Source organism: Nomascus leucogenys, chromosome 15 (assembly GCF_006542625.1).
Source record: "Nomascus leucogenys isolate Asia chromosome 15, Asia_NLE_v1, whole genome shotgun sequence".
NCBI lineage: Eukaryota > Metazoa > Chordata > Mammalia > Primates > Hylobatidae > Nomascus > Nomascus leucogenys.
Genome location: NC_044395.1, coordinates 41,877,328 through 41,889,211, shown reverse-complemented (window position 1 = coordinate 41,889,211; position 11,884 = coordinate 41,877,328). Strand labels below are relative to the sequence as shown.

At 39.8% G+C, this 11,884-nt stretch overlaps 1 pseudogene; it reads right to left on the bottom strand.

The window, feature by feature from the left end:
* Nucleotides 1–476: 476 nt before the first annotated feature.
* On the bottom strand, nucleotides 477–924 carry LOC100584299 (annotated as a pseudogene).
* Between the last annotated feature and the right edge of the window lie 10,960 nt (nucleotides 925–11,884).

The window sequence follows — 11,884 nt, the reverse complement described above, 5'->3', positions numbered from 1 at the left end:
CTACAAAAAAAAAAAAAAAAAAGAAAGAATTAGAAGGGTGCGGTGGTGATAGGCACCTATAGACCTGGATACTCAGGAGGCTGAAGCAGGAGGATGAGGATTGCTTGAGCCTAGAGTTTGAGGTTATAGTGAGCTATGATGGCACCACTGCACTGCAGCCGGGGTGACAGAGAAAGACCCTGCCTCAAAAGAAAAAAAAAAGAGGAAAGATTGAAAGGAAGAAAGTTTTTGGGTTTTGGGGTGGGATGTCTCTGGACCTGCAGTACAACCGAAATAGGATTCAAGGCTCCAGAAAGAAAACAGACACCCCTGAGGGAAGGGGGTGATGATCTTCTTTTGAGATATTAGAATGAGGTGGGTTTTGATGGCTTGAATGGCACAGATACTTCCTTATTCCTCAGGCCATGGTTGAGGAGCCTTTTCCTAATAATCTAGAACAGACTCGGAGATATAGACTATTTGTAAATAAGGTTACTTTATTCCTGCATCTTGATTGTTTCTTCCTTATATTTGCCCTTTCCCTTTCCCACTTGGCAAGAATTGGCTTTCTGTTCAAGGATCTTTTTGCATCTTTGTCCAGCTTTAGCCTGGTGATAACCACCCTGCTGCGGTGAATGCCCACATGGGCGGTTGTGCAATTAGCTTTTTTCCACTGCACCTGTTCAATGTAGATGACATATTTCATCCTGTAAACCTGGATTACTTTGCCAATTTGCTGACCTTTATAGTGTCCTCACACAACTGAACTTCATCATCCTTTCAGATGGGCATGGATTGAACATCGTACTCCCGTCTCAGCTCTTTGGAAAGAAGGGAAAATGTATTTCTCCTGAGAATGTGGGAAGGCTCATTGAAATGTCCTTTATGGTTCTTGATTAAGTCTAAAATGATAAATGGATTGAATTTAATTTTGGTCACTGCCATTTTGGCGGAGGTCACAAAAAAAGAGATGACTATTTTTATAGTAATTAGTCTGGTTATCCAAAGATGAGAGATGCCTCTCAATTCATGTTTCATTTTTTGCCTATGGATGAGGGGCGGTAAACTTAGCCCACTCCTTTCTTCTCCACATTAGGGGCTGAATGGATGGCCCACCCAATAACCCCATCAGATCACCCCAATAGGTCCCTGAGCCTCACTTTTGTAAACCTCAGATTTGCTTACAGTAATCTGAAGCAAATAGTTTGGGGGTGACTATGAGGCAGTTCTTACATGTTTCAATAATGCATGGTGGAATTTTGTTGTGCCCCTTCCACCCATGTGTCCAATTATACCATACAGGACAAGGTGAATGAAGATGTTTTATTTTCAAGGTTCAGTAGGGAAGTATGTTTAAAATTGGTTGAGGACTCTAAGCTCTTCCCCCCAAAAAAAAACTATTTCTGGGAAACATATTTCTGTCTTCTATATAATGATGATGGCTGTTTGTTGTATGAATATGACAGAAGCTGCAATAAAAATGAGTAATCAGATGCCAATACTACCTCTGACACCCCTAGATCAGCAAAAAAGTGCAAGTGATTTGTCTGCTAATAGCTGGAAATTGTGCTACAAGTATGTGTTGTCAGAAACTTTAAAATCACAAATATGTATGTTTAAATATTAGTATGTAGATAGATGATAATACTGCTGTAGTTGGCTGAAAGGGAAAGAAAAGTCACTGTGATGTTAACACAGCAAGGCTATCATCCATCATGAAAGAAATGCTTAGATGCTCACAATAAAAGAATTGAAGTTAGAAACACAGATTATTATGAATACAGCAGATGATGTCAAGGTACAGTGTTTAGGGAGAATATATCCAACAGCCCCAACAATTTGGTTGAGACAGAGCTGCTGGCTATTTCTTTATATTTTTTGTTGTTGTTTTGCTGCCATAGAAGCCTCAGTCCCTAGGATAGAGAGGGCATCTCTGTTGTCAGCCTGTGATACAACCTTTAGCAGCACCAAACTGCCACAGGTCTGCCCCCAGCTTTCCTGAGATACAGTGGGGAGATGCTTTGTGCAGTTCCCCTAGACAACGCATCAGAAACATGGGCTCTGGGGCTCTAGGGAACACACAGGAGCTGTGGGGAAGGAGGCTGAAGTAGCCAAAAGTAATGATGGGGAGGTTTTATTTATTTATTTATTGATTTATTTTCAGAAACTGAGAATTCCTATGTGAAATTGTTATCGTGCTGAATATGACCCCACATTTTCTTTTGGAAACCCAAACCAGACACTATCTTATACAGACCCCTGGCATGTGAGGTGATCATCAGGAGTTTGCCCCTCATCCATAGGCAAAAAATGAAACATGAATTGAGAGGCATCTCTCATCTTCGGATAACCAGACTAATTACTATAAAAATAGTCATCTCTTTTTTTGTGGCCTTCGCCAAAATGGCAGTGACCAAAATGAAATTCAATCCATTTATCATTTTAGACTGAATCAACCCAGAGGTTTTCATTCCAGCTCCCATTATCAAGAGAAGGTATAAATAGCCCATCGTCCTCACCCATTTCTGTGCTGTGGAATCCCTGGTTGCAGAGTATTGCAAAGTGTACTGATCATAGGTTGATGGTGGTAAAGGATAAAATTGGGAGTGCACATGACAAGGTAAAATCTGTTCTTCCTACTCAGATGATTCATTATAGTCATCAGCATCGGGTGGATTCTCATCACTTGGAGACTCACTCATGTCTTGCCGGAGCTCTTACAAAGTGTTGCTAAGGTAGGACACTGCTGGTGCAGGTAGGGATAGTTCGCAAGGCTCAGGGTCTTGCGAAAAAAAGATACAGAGGAGAAATGTTTCTATTTTTTTTTTTTTTTTAGCACATTGTTGTTACCCAAAGTTATTTTACTGAATTAGTTTAGCTTTTTTTTTTTTTCCTGATGGAAACTAATGAGGTGGTGGCATTCACATAAGAAATTCACTTTTTTGAGTATACCTATGACTCTATATGTAATTCCATCTCTTTCTTACCAGAGAAAACATAAAAACACAAATACATGACAATGCTATAAATACTGTAATAACCTGGAATCACATCTAATCTACAAAATAATTTTTGATTAAAAAGTAAGTCATCTGAAAAAAAAAAAGAGATGTTTCTATTAATGTGGCCATGGTGGATGGGAAAGCTCTGTTTCTGAGAGGTCATCAACACCCCCAAATGGTTTTTGTACTTTCATACTCTGATTATTATTACAAGATGACAAATATGAGGATGCTCCTGGGTTGACTCATATCTGTGGCAAACGCCATGTAACTTGTAGTAATAAACACCCATGCAATTGCACACATTCAGGATGATTCAGCTGTCTCTCATCACAGCACGAAAAGTGGCCTACACTGTTTCTCCCTCCTCTGGGCCCCTTCTGATTGGCACAGTGGAAAGACAATACCACAGAGACTAGCTTTCAAGAGAGACATGGAGTGGTGAGTGCTTTTGGTGCATTTCCTCAAAGACATAGGAATGAAAGTTTTGTCAAAAAAATCAGATCAGATTTAAAAATTGTAGGAGTTTATTGTGCACTCAAAAGAATAGCTGGGGAACTGGGAGGCTTCAAACCAGAAGAGGTAAGAAGCTCTGCTTATGGCTGGGCGTGGTGGCTCACGCCTGTAATCCCAGCACTTTGGGAGGCCGAGGTGGGCGGATCATGAGGTCAGGAGATCGAGACCATCCTGGCTAACATGGTGAAACCCTGTCTCTACTAAAAATACAAAAAATTAGCCGGGCATGGTGGTGGGCACCTGTAGTCCCAGCTACTCGGGAGGCTGAGGCAGGAGAATGGCGTGAACCCGGGAGGCAGAGTTTGCAGTGAGCCAAGATGGCGCCACTGCACTCCAGCCTGGGCGACAGAGCAGGACTCTGTCTCAAAAAAAAAAAAAAAAAAAAAAAAAAAGAAGCTCAGCTTACAACAGTTAACTGTGCAGTTTATAAAGCATTAAGGAGGAAGTATTGTGACCTTTTTTCTAATTGGTTGTTACACATTAACATTCTTTTAGGGCAAGTAGAGCTGTTTAAGCTGACCTGACTTTTGCTGATTAGTTTACTTTTACCGAATCCTGCTGGCAAAAATGTAAAGCTTTCATTTTGTGTTTCATTTATGATTAGGGCTACCATTTCTGAAAAATTAGGATGACTTCAGCTTTGGCTACCTGGCTATGGGCAATTGGCCTTGGATTATATCTAAACTATGACCTCCATTTTTTTTTTTAACAATTGCTTTCTTCCAGTGATTCTCTCAGCTGAACTCAGAGTGTGACCGACTACCTATCATTACTCTTGGTCATCACATTTTCTTTTCTGTAGACATTTGTAGGAGCAAACTAGAATCTCATTAGATTCTGTGATTCTTGTCCAGGTAGTTTCTGTTGTTTAATCCTCATGGAGATAATCTGAAGAGTTCATGGCTGCTGAGAAGCATTTAAGATTCGAAAGATTATAATACACAAGGGATATTATCAATAGGACTAACGGGGAGCTAATACCAAGAATTTGAAAAAGACCCTGAATATTAATTGGAATATGTGGAGGGCTTTTTTGAAGGATAAGTATCTTTGGTTTTGGACCCCCAAAATACTCTGAACGTATACAAGAAACAAGGCTACACACCTCATATTGAATTATGCAGCACTCATGTTCAAGTGAAGTTAGAGGGAGAGCTTGGGGACCAATTTTAATAATATTTAAATGCATTTATTGCTACTGATTTTCAAGACTGTTTACAACCACAATTCAAAGTCTTAGGGTGAGTACATTTTAGTAGACAGTTACTTAGTGAGAGATTGCTCTGAACCTGATGCCTCGGGAAGGATGTCAATATCTATAGAGCCCCACTCTCCTGACTGCATTTTTTTTTACTTTTATTTTAGGTTCAGGGGTACCTGTGCAGGATGTGAACGTTTGTTACATAGGTAAACATGTATCTTTGGGGGTTTGTTATACAGATTATTTCCTCACCCTGGTATTAAGCCTAATATCCATTGGTTATTTTTCCTGATCTTCTCCCTCCTCCCACCCTTCACTCTCCGATACACTCCAGTGTATGTCATTCCCCTCTAGGCTTCCATGTGTTCTCATCATTTAGCTCCCACTTGTAACTGAGAATATGCAGTATTTGGTTTTCTGTTTCTGTTTCTGCATTAGTTTGCAAAAGATAATGGCCTCCAGCTCCATCCATGTCCCTGCAAAGGATATGATCTTGTTTGTTTTTCTTTGTTTGTTTTTTTGAGACAGAGTTTCACTCTTCTTGCTCAGGCTGGAGTGCAACGGTGCAATCTTGGCTCACTGCAACCTCCACCTCCCGGGTACAAGTGATTCTCCTGCTTCAGCCACCTGAGTAGCTGGGATTACAGGTGCCTGCCACCACGCCCAGCTAATTTTTTTGTATTTTTAGCAGAGACAGGTTTCACCACGTTGGCCAGGCTGGTCTTGAACTCCTGATCTCAGGTGATCCACCCACCTCACCTCCCAAAGTGCTGGGATTACAGGCATGAGCCACCACGCCTGGCTGATATTCTTTTTTATGGCTGCATAGTATTCCATGGTATATACATGCCACATTTTCTTTGTCCTATCATTGATTGACATTCAGGTTGATTCCATGTCTTTGCTATTGTGAATAGTGCTATAATGAACATATGCATGCATGTGTCTTTAGAATAGAATCATTTATGTGGGGGGGTATATATAATCCCAGTAATGGGATTGCTGGGTTGAATGGTATTTCTATATTTGGGTCTTTGAGAAATCTTCACAAAGTTTTCACAGTGTTTGAACTAATTTATGCTCTTGCCAACAGTGTATAAGTGTTCCTTTTTCTCCACAACTTTGCCAGCATCTGTAGCCCTGACTGCATTTTTATTCCCTGAAGCTAAACACATTTCCACAGGCCTTGGGTTTTCTGGGGAATATGGGACACGTTCCCCACTTTAAAAAAAAGTTTCAAAATCAGAAATATATAGGTATCATGACAGTTCTGAAATATTATAGCTGTCAGATGATACTAGCTGACAGAGGAAAGATTTCCCAGTGATATGAAAAGAATAAGTTGTTTCATCAGTAGACAAACTTATGGCATTGCAATGAGAATGTATAGATTCTGAATACAGCTGGTATTCTATAATGTAAAGTCATTACTTAGATGACTTGTAATGAAAGATACAAAATATATCTTTCAAATATATGTGCAGTGAGGGTGAGTCTCTAGCGAAGCATGTTGTCCTCTCTCTATATATTCTACCTGGCTTCCATGTTTGTGTGTCTGAGTCTATCCTCTTACTCCACGCATGCTGGCTTTTTTGCTCCTGCATGGCCTCCTCTACTTGGAAGGATCATTTCATCCTAGTTATCGAAGGGCTGAGGTTTCTAGCAAGAAATGCCACGATGACATTTCCATATGACCTGCCTACATGATCAATGGAGTGTCAACCTAAATAACAAACAGAGGCTCTCTAAAAGAAAAATGATATTTATTCAAGAATAGGGCATTGCAATGGGAATATCTGTGCCATGGTAAACTATGTGCATATTCAAGGAGGTAAAGGCAGATGAAGGGTTTTAAAGAAAAAGTTGGGGGGGGGATTACATAATTGTTTTGAGATAATTATTCTTGGCTACAAGGATCAATAACAAAAGTGGCACCAAACTCAGGCTGGCTGGCAGTTTCTAGGGAGATGTCCTTGCAGGAGTATTTTTTGTGTGTGAGGTTGCAATGGCCATTGTGCAAGGTTGTGGTTTTTTGTTATCAGCCATTTGTGCATGAGAGCTCTCTTCATGGCCTTCCCTGGTTCTATTTGTCAGGGTTTTTAACACAAGTGACCCTGTTTTGATTCTGACAACTTTCACAAGAGGCACAATGGCCTGGGAATGTAATGGTTATTTTCTTCTAGGGCTTCTATTATCTTCACCTGTTTCAATGAGGTGAGCCACAGTGCTGGGATTGGATTTAAACAACCTGGGAGGTGATTTATACCAGGACTATGGTCAATTCCATTCTCTTCGGGATTGGTTTTCTAAGGCAGCATGAATTAGTCTTGCCTCTGGAAGCCAAGGATTCCTGTTTGTGGGGGCATTGAATAAATGCTATCTGCTTACACTAAAGGTTCAAAAACTGGAGAGATGATGCCTGATGTTCACAGCACAAGTTTCTATTACTTTCAGGAATAAGAGGAAGAACACTCACATATTAATAATGGTAATTCTGCAGACACTCAAAAACATCATTTTGATCTTGAAAAGGCCAAATTGTATTCACTCTAATGGACATGTTTGTCTGCCCTGCTCTCAAGTGTTGGTGGAAAGCTAATACTTATGCTTTACTGCACACAGGCAAAGATCTGTCAGCAGACTCCTCTATGTTTATAAAGCCACAGCGGGGACTTGCTGTGCTTTAAGAGTAAATGTAGTGCTGCAAGTGGCTGATAACATGCCTGAGATTTGTGAAGTTTGGCGTTTTAAAGACATTCCCACAGAGCTTTTGGTGATTATGTTCACCAACTCAACTGTAAGCAGGAAGCTTTAGTTTCCCAGCTGCACTGAGATTATCAGACTGTAAACAGAATATTTTGAGGGTCATTGCTTTAAAGAGTGGTTGCTTTGAACCTGCAAAGTATTAATAAAATTGCTGCTGGAGGGGGAAGGTTGAGCTATGGTCAGATCTTTCCAATATGACTTTAGTGAGAAGTCTGGAAGTTCGCAACTATCAGTTTTCACCTTCTTAGCATATGTCCTCTTGAAAAATTCAATTCAGAGATGATGATGTGGCTTTAGTTTGTGGAAGGATGCCAAAAACTCCACATGAACTCTAGCAAGTATCTTCAGAGCCTGCTTAACTGCAGCATACATTACAGAACAGGAGTCTTTAGCATGCCTGGCCCCGACACTGTCAGCATCACAGAGGGGGATTGGCACCCATCTCTAGGTAATTACCTAGGTGAACATTCTAGTGAATTGCCACCTAGGCATCACACTGAGAGTTATTTCTGCACACTCCAAGTATTATAGCTCTATGACATAATGGTGCTCAAGATAATGGTGTCACACCGAACACTGGGAAAGGGCAACAAAGCCAATTTTGACAAGTTAAAGACCCCTGGGTCTGATTATTTCAAAAAGAGGGAGAATGAAGCCTCCAGCTTTGTTATGCAGCAGCAGGCCATGGTTTGTGATAAAGACAGCAAGGGATAAAGAAAAAGGTGAAAAAGAAACTCTGCAAGGTGGCCCCATCTGTGTGATTATTATGACTGTAAAGCATGCTCTTCTGGCTGCTGAATTCTTTGGAAGGCAGTGATATACTAGCCAAGCTCTTTAATTCTGGAATCAGCTTTGTGGATGGGTATGTGTGTAAGGCAAACCTAATGGGAAATAGAGATAAGGTGTTATCAGAGATTTGTTTCTAAAGAAAATTATCTGGTGCTACCAGTCTTTATAGGCAAGCTATATCTAATCTATGGAGGCCTTCCTGCAATATTTAATCATGCAGGGCAGTGAATTTACAAACATGTTGGTATAGACAATTGTTAAAATCAAAACAGGCCTTCATCAATTATGTCATGCCAACAACATCATGATCCTTAGCCATATTCTTTTTTTATTATTATTATACTTGAAGTTCTGGGATACATGTGCAGAACATGCAGGTTTGTTACATAGGCATACATGTGCCATGGTAGTTTGCTGCATCCATCAACCCGTCATCTACATTAGGTATTTCTCCTAATGCTATCCCTCCCCTTACCCCCCAACCCCAAACAGGCCCTGGTGTGTGATGTTCCCCTCCCTGTGCCCACATGTTTTCACTGGGTGGACTCCCACTTATGAATGAGAACATGTGGTGTTTGGTTTTCTGTTCCTGTGTTAGTTTGCTGAGAATGATGGTTTCCAGCTTTATCTATGTCACTGCAAAGGACATGATCTCATCATTTTTTATGGCTGCATAGTATTCCATGGTGTATATGTGTCACATTTTCTTTATCCAGTCTAACATTGATGGACATTTGGGTTGGTTCCAAGTCTTTGCTATTGTGAATAGTGCTGCAGTAAACATACGTGTGCATGTGTCTTTATAGTAGAATGATTTATAATCCTTTGGGTATATACCCAGTAATGGGATTGCTGGGTCAAATGGTATTTCTAGTTCTAGATCCTTGAGGAATCGCCACACTGTCTTCCACAACAGTTGAACTAATTTACACTCCCACCAACAGTGTAAAAGCCTTCCTATTTCTCTACATCCTCTCCAGCATCTATTGTTTCCCGACTTTTTAATGATCGCCATTCTAACTGGCATGAGATGGTATCTCACTGTGGTTTTGATTTGCATTTCTCTAATGACCAGTGATGATGAGCTTTTTTTCATATGTTTGTTGGTTGCATAAATGTCTTCCTTTGAAAAGTGTCTGTTCAGATCCTTTGCCCACTTTTTGATGGGGTTGTTTTTTCTTATAAGTTTAAGTACCTTGTAGATTCTGGATATTAGCCCTTTGTCAGATGAGTAGATTGCAAAAATTTTCTCCCATTCTGTAGGTTGCCTGTTCACTCTAATGATAGTTTCTTTTGCTGTGCAGAAGCTTTTTAGTTTAATTAGATCCCATGTGTCAATTCTGGCTTTTGTTGCCGTTGCTTTTCATGTTTTAGTCATGAAGTCTCTGTCCATGCCCATGTCCTGAATGGTATTGCCTAGGTTTTCTTCTAGGGTTATGGTTTTATGTCCTACATTTAAATCTTTAACCCATCTTGAGTTAATTTTTGTATAAGGTGTAAGGAAGGGGTCCAGTTTCGGTTTTCTGCATATGTCTTTAGTCATATTCTAAATATATTCTGGCCATGGCAAGGAAAACCTCACTATCAATATAATCACAAAATACGAAATTCTTTTTACTGCCTGCCTAAGACAAATTCCAGATACCTGCATAGACCAGATAAATATATTTCATTCACGCATGCTTCCTCTAGAAGCTTTCCATGGTGCCTCCTAGTTGCCCCCGCACAGACCTCCAGGTAAACTAAATATACTGGAGATTCCTTGACATATTGATTCCTTGGCAAACTCCCATGGAAAGCAGGTGTCTTTGAGCCCAACTGGCTGGCTCTGAGTGTCTCAAGGAAGTGTTCATTCTGGGAAGCTGAAAGGAAGGAAATGTTCCAGCAGTCTGTGGCCACATACCTTTGCATGGTGTGGTGCAGACTCAGCAATGTTTGATGAGGTGCTAAGGAATCTGGATTTATTGAAATTACTTGTGCGAGCATCCTCAAAACAAAGCAAAGCTATAATTAATCTAAATTCTGTAATCTCAGGGATTGCTCCTGACACACCGTAGGGTAAAAGCTATCAACCAAAGCCAGGTCTACATTTTAAAAACTGATACATAATAGATGTACATATTTGGGCATACATGTGATATTTCATACATTTATATAATGTGTAAAGATCAAATCAGGGAAATTGGGATATCTGTCACCTTAACTATTTATCTTTTCTTTATACTAGGAGCATTTGATTTATTCCCTTCTTGCTATTTTGAAATGTATAAGGCATTAATGTTAACTATAGTTACGCTACCGTCAATCAGCACTTTAAACAAAGGTCGGCACTGACTAAAAGTGTGGCGAGACAGTAGGATTCCTCAAATATTAGCAAGTTCTAGTGTCCCTGTGTTTCTCAGACTTCTGACCACTTGTTAGTGGAATATAACAACAAGTTGTATCTGGTGAATAAACTGTCATCAGGTAGAACAAATAAGAATACACAACTACTTCCTCTACAAAGGAAAATATGATTACTTTGACCCACAATCTAGACCTGTGCTGTTCAGTGCAGCAGCCACTAGACATACAGAGCCACCAAGCACTTGAAATGTGACTTGTCCAAAGTGAGATGTGCTCTAAGTATAAAATACACACCAGAATTCAATAGCATTAAAAAAGAATGTAAAATATTCCATTCATGATTTTTTATTTTGATTACATATGGAAATAATCTTTTCATATATTTGATTGATAAAAATATATCATTACATTTAATTTTTCCTGTTTCTTTTCACTTTTTAAGTATGGCTACTAGAAAAATTTCAATTACCTTTGTGGCTTGCATTTGTGACTCACGTTATATTTTTAGTGGATAGCACTTGATTGAGAAATTTCATCATGCTCTGTTTTAAATAAAGTGGGAAAGATAAAGTCTACAGTTGTACTTAACATCAACTCTTGATTAGTAGTGTTGTCAAACAGAGGGGATGCTTAGATTTGTCTTTCCTGAAAGTCAGTGTATACCACCTGCCCATCCTACATTCTGGGAGCACCAAACTTGGTCTGCATCTGCAGAAATCTTGGACAGTGTAAATTGATGCTACAGAGAAAACCCAAGACTCCTACTGAACAAGATGCAGCCATACAACCAAATGGCTGTGAGGTCAGTGGAGGGATATGTCCAGTGTGTCATTGCTGACCTGGATTGCTTTGTCATGCAAGCTGTCACAGGCAAGCACCAGCCCGGGGAGGGACACATCCATCATGGCTTAACCATGTTCACAGGCTTCAGTGAGCAAAGAAAGCATACACAATAGAGGCATGAATGAATGTGCAACTTCCCAAACATGCTCATCTGGTGTCTCTGGGAAAGTAAAAGATGATCCCAGCTGCTAAGAGGGAAAAGCTTGGCTTTTTATTTTTTAAGGAAAGATAATTTTTATGCATTCTGCTTTTCTTCTTTTAAAACAAAATGAAATAAATTTCTTAATTTATTAGTGTGGGAGAAGGTATGAGTTTGAGGAAAGGGTGAAAAATTGCTCATAAGGAAACAAAATAAAATGCTATGAGTGAGTTTATGACTGACAGATTATAATCTTCTTTATTACAACAATTGATGGAACTCCTGTTGGGGGATACATTTCTT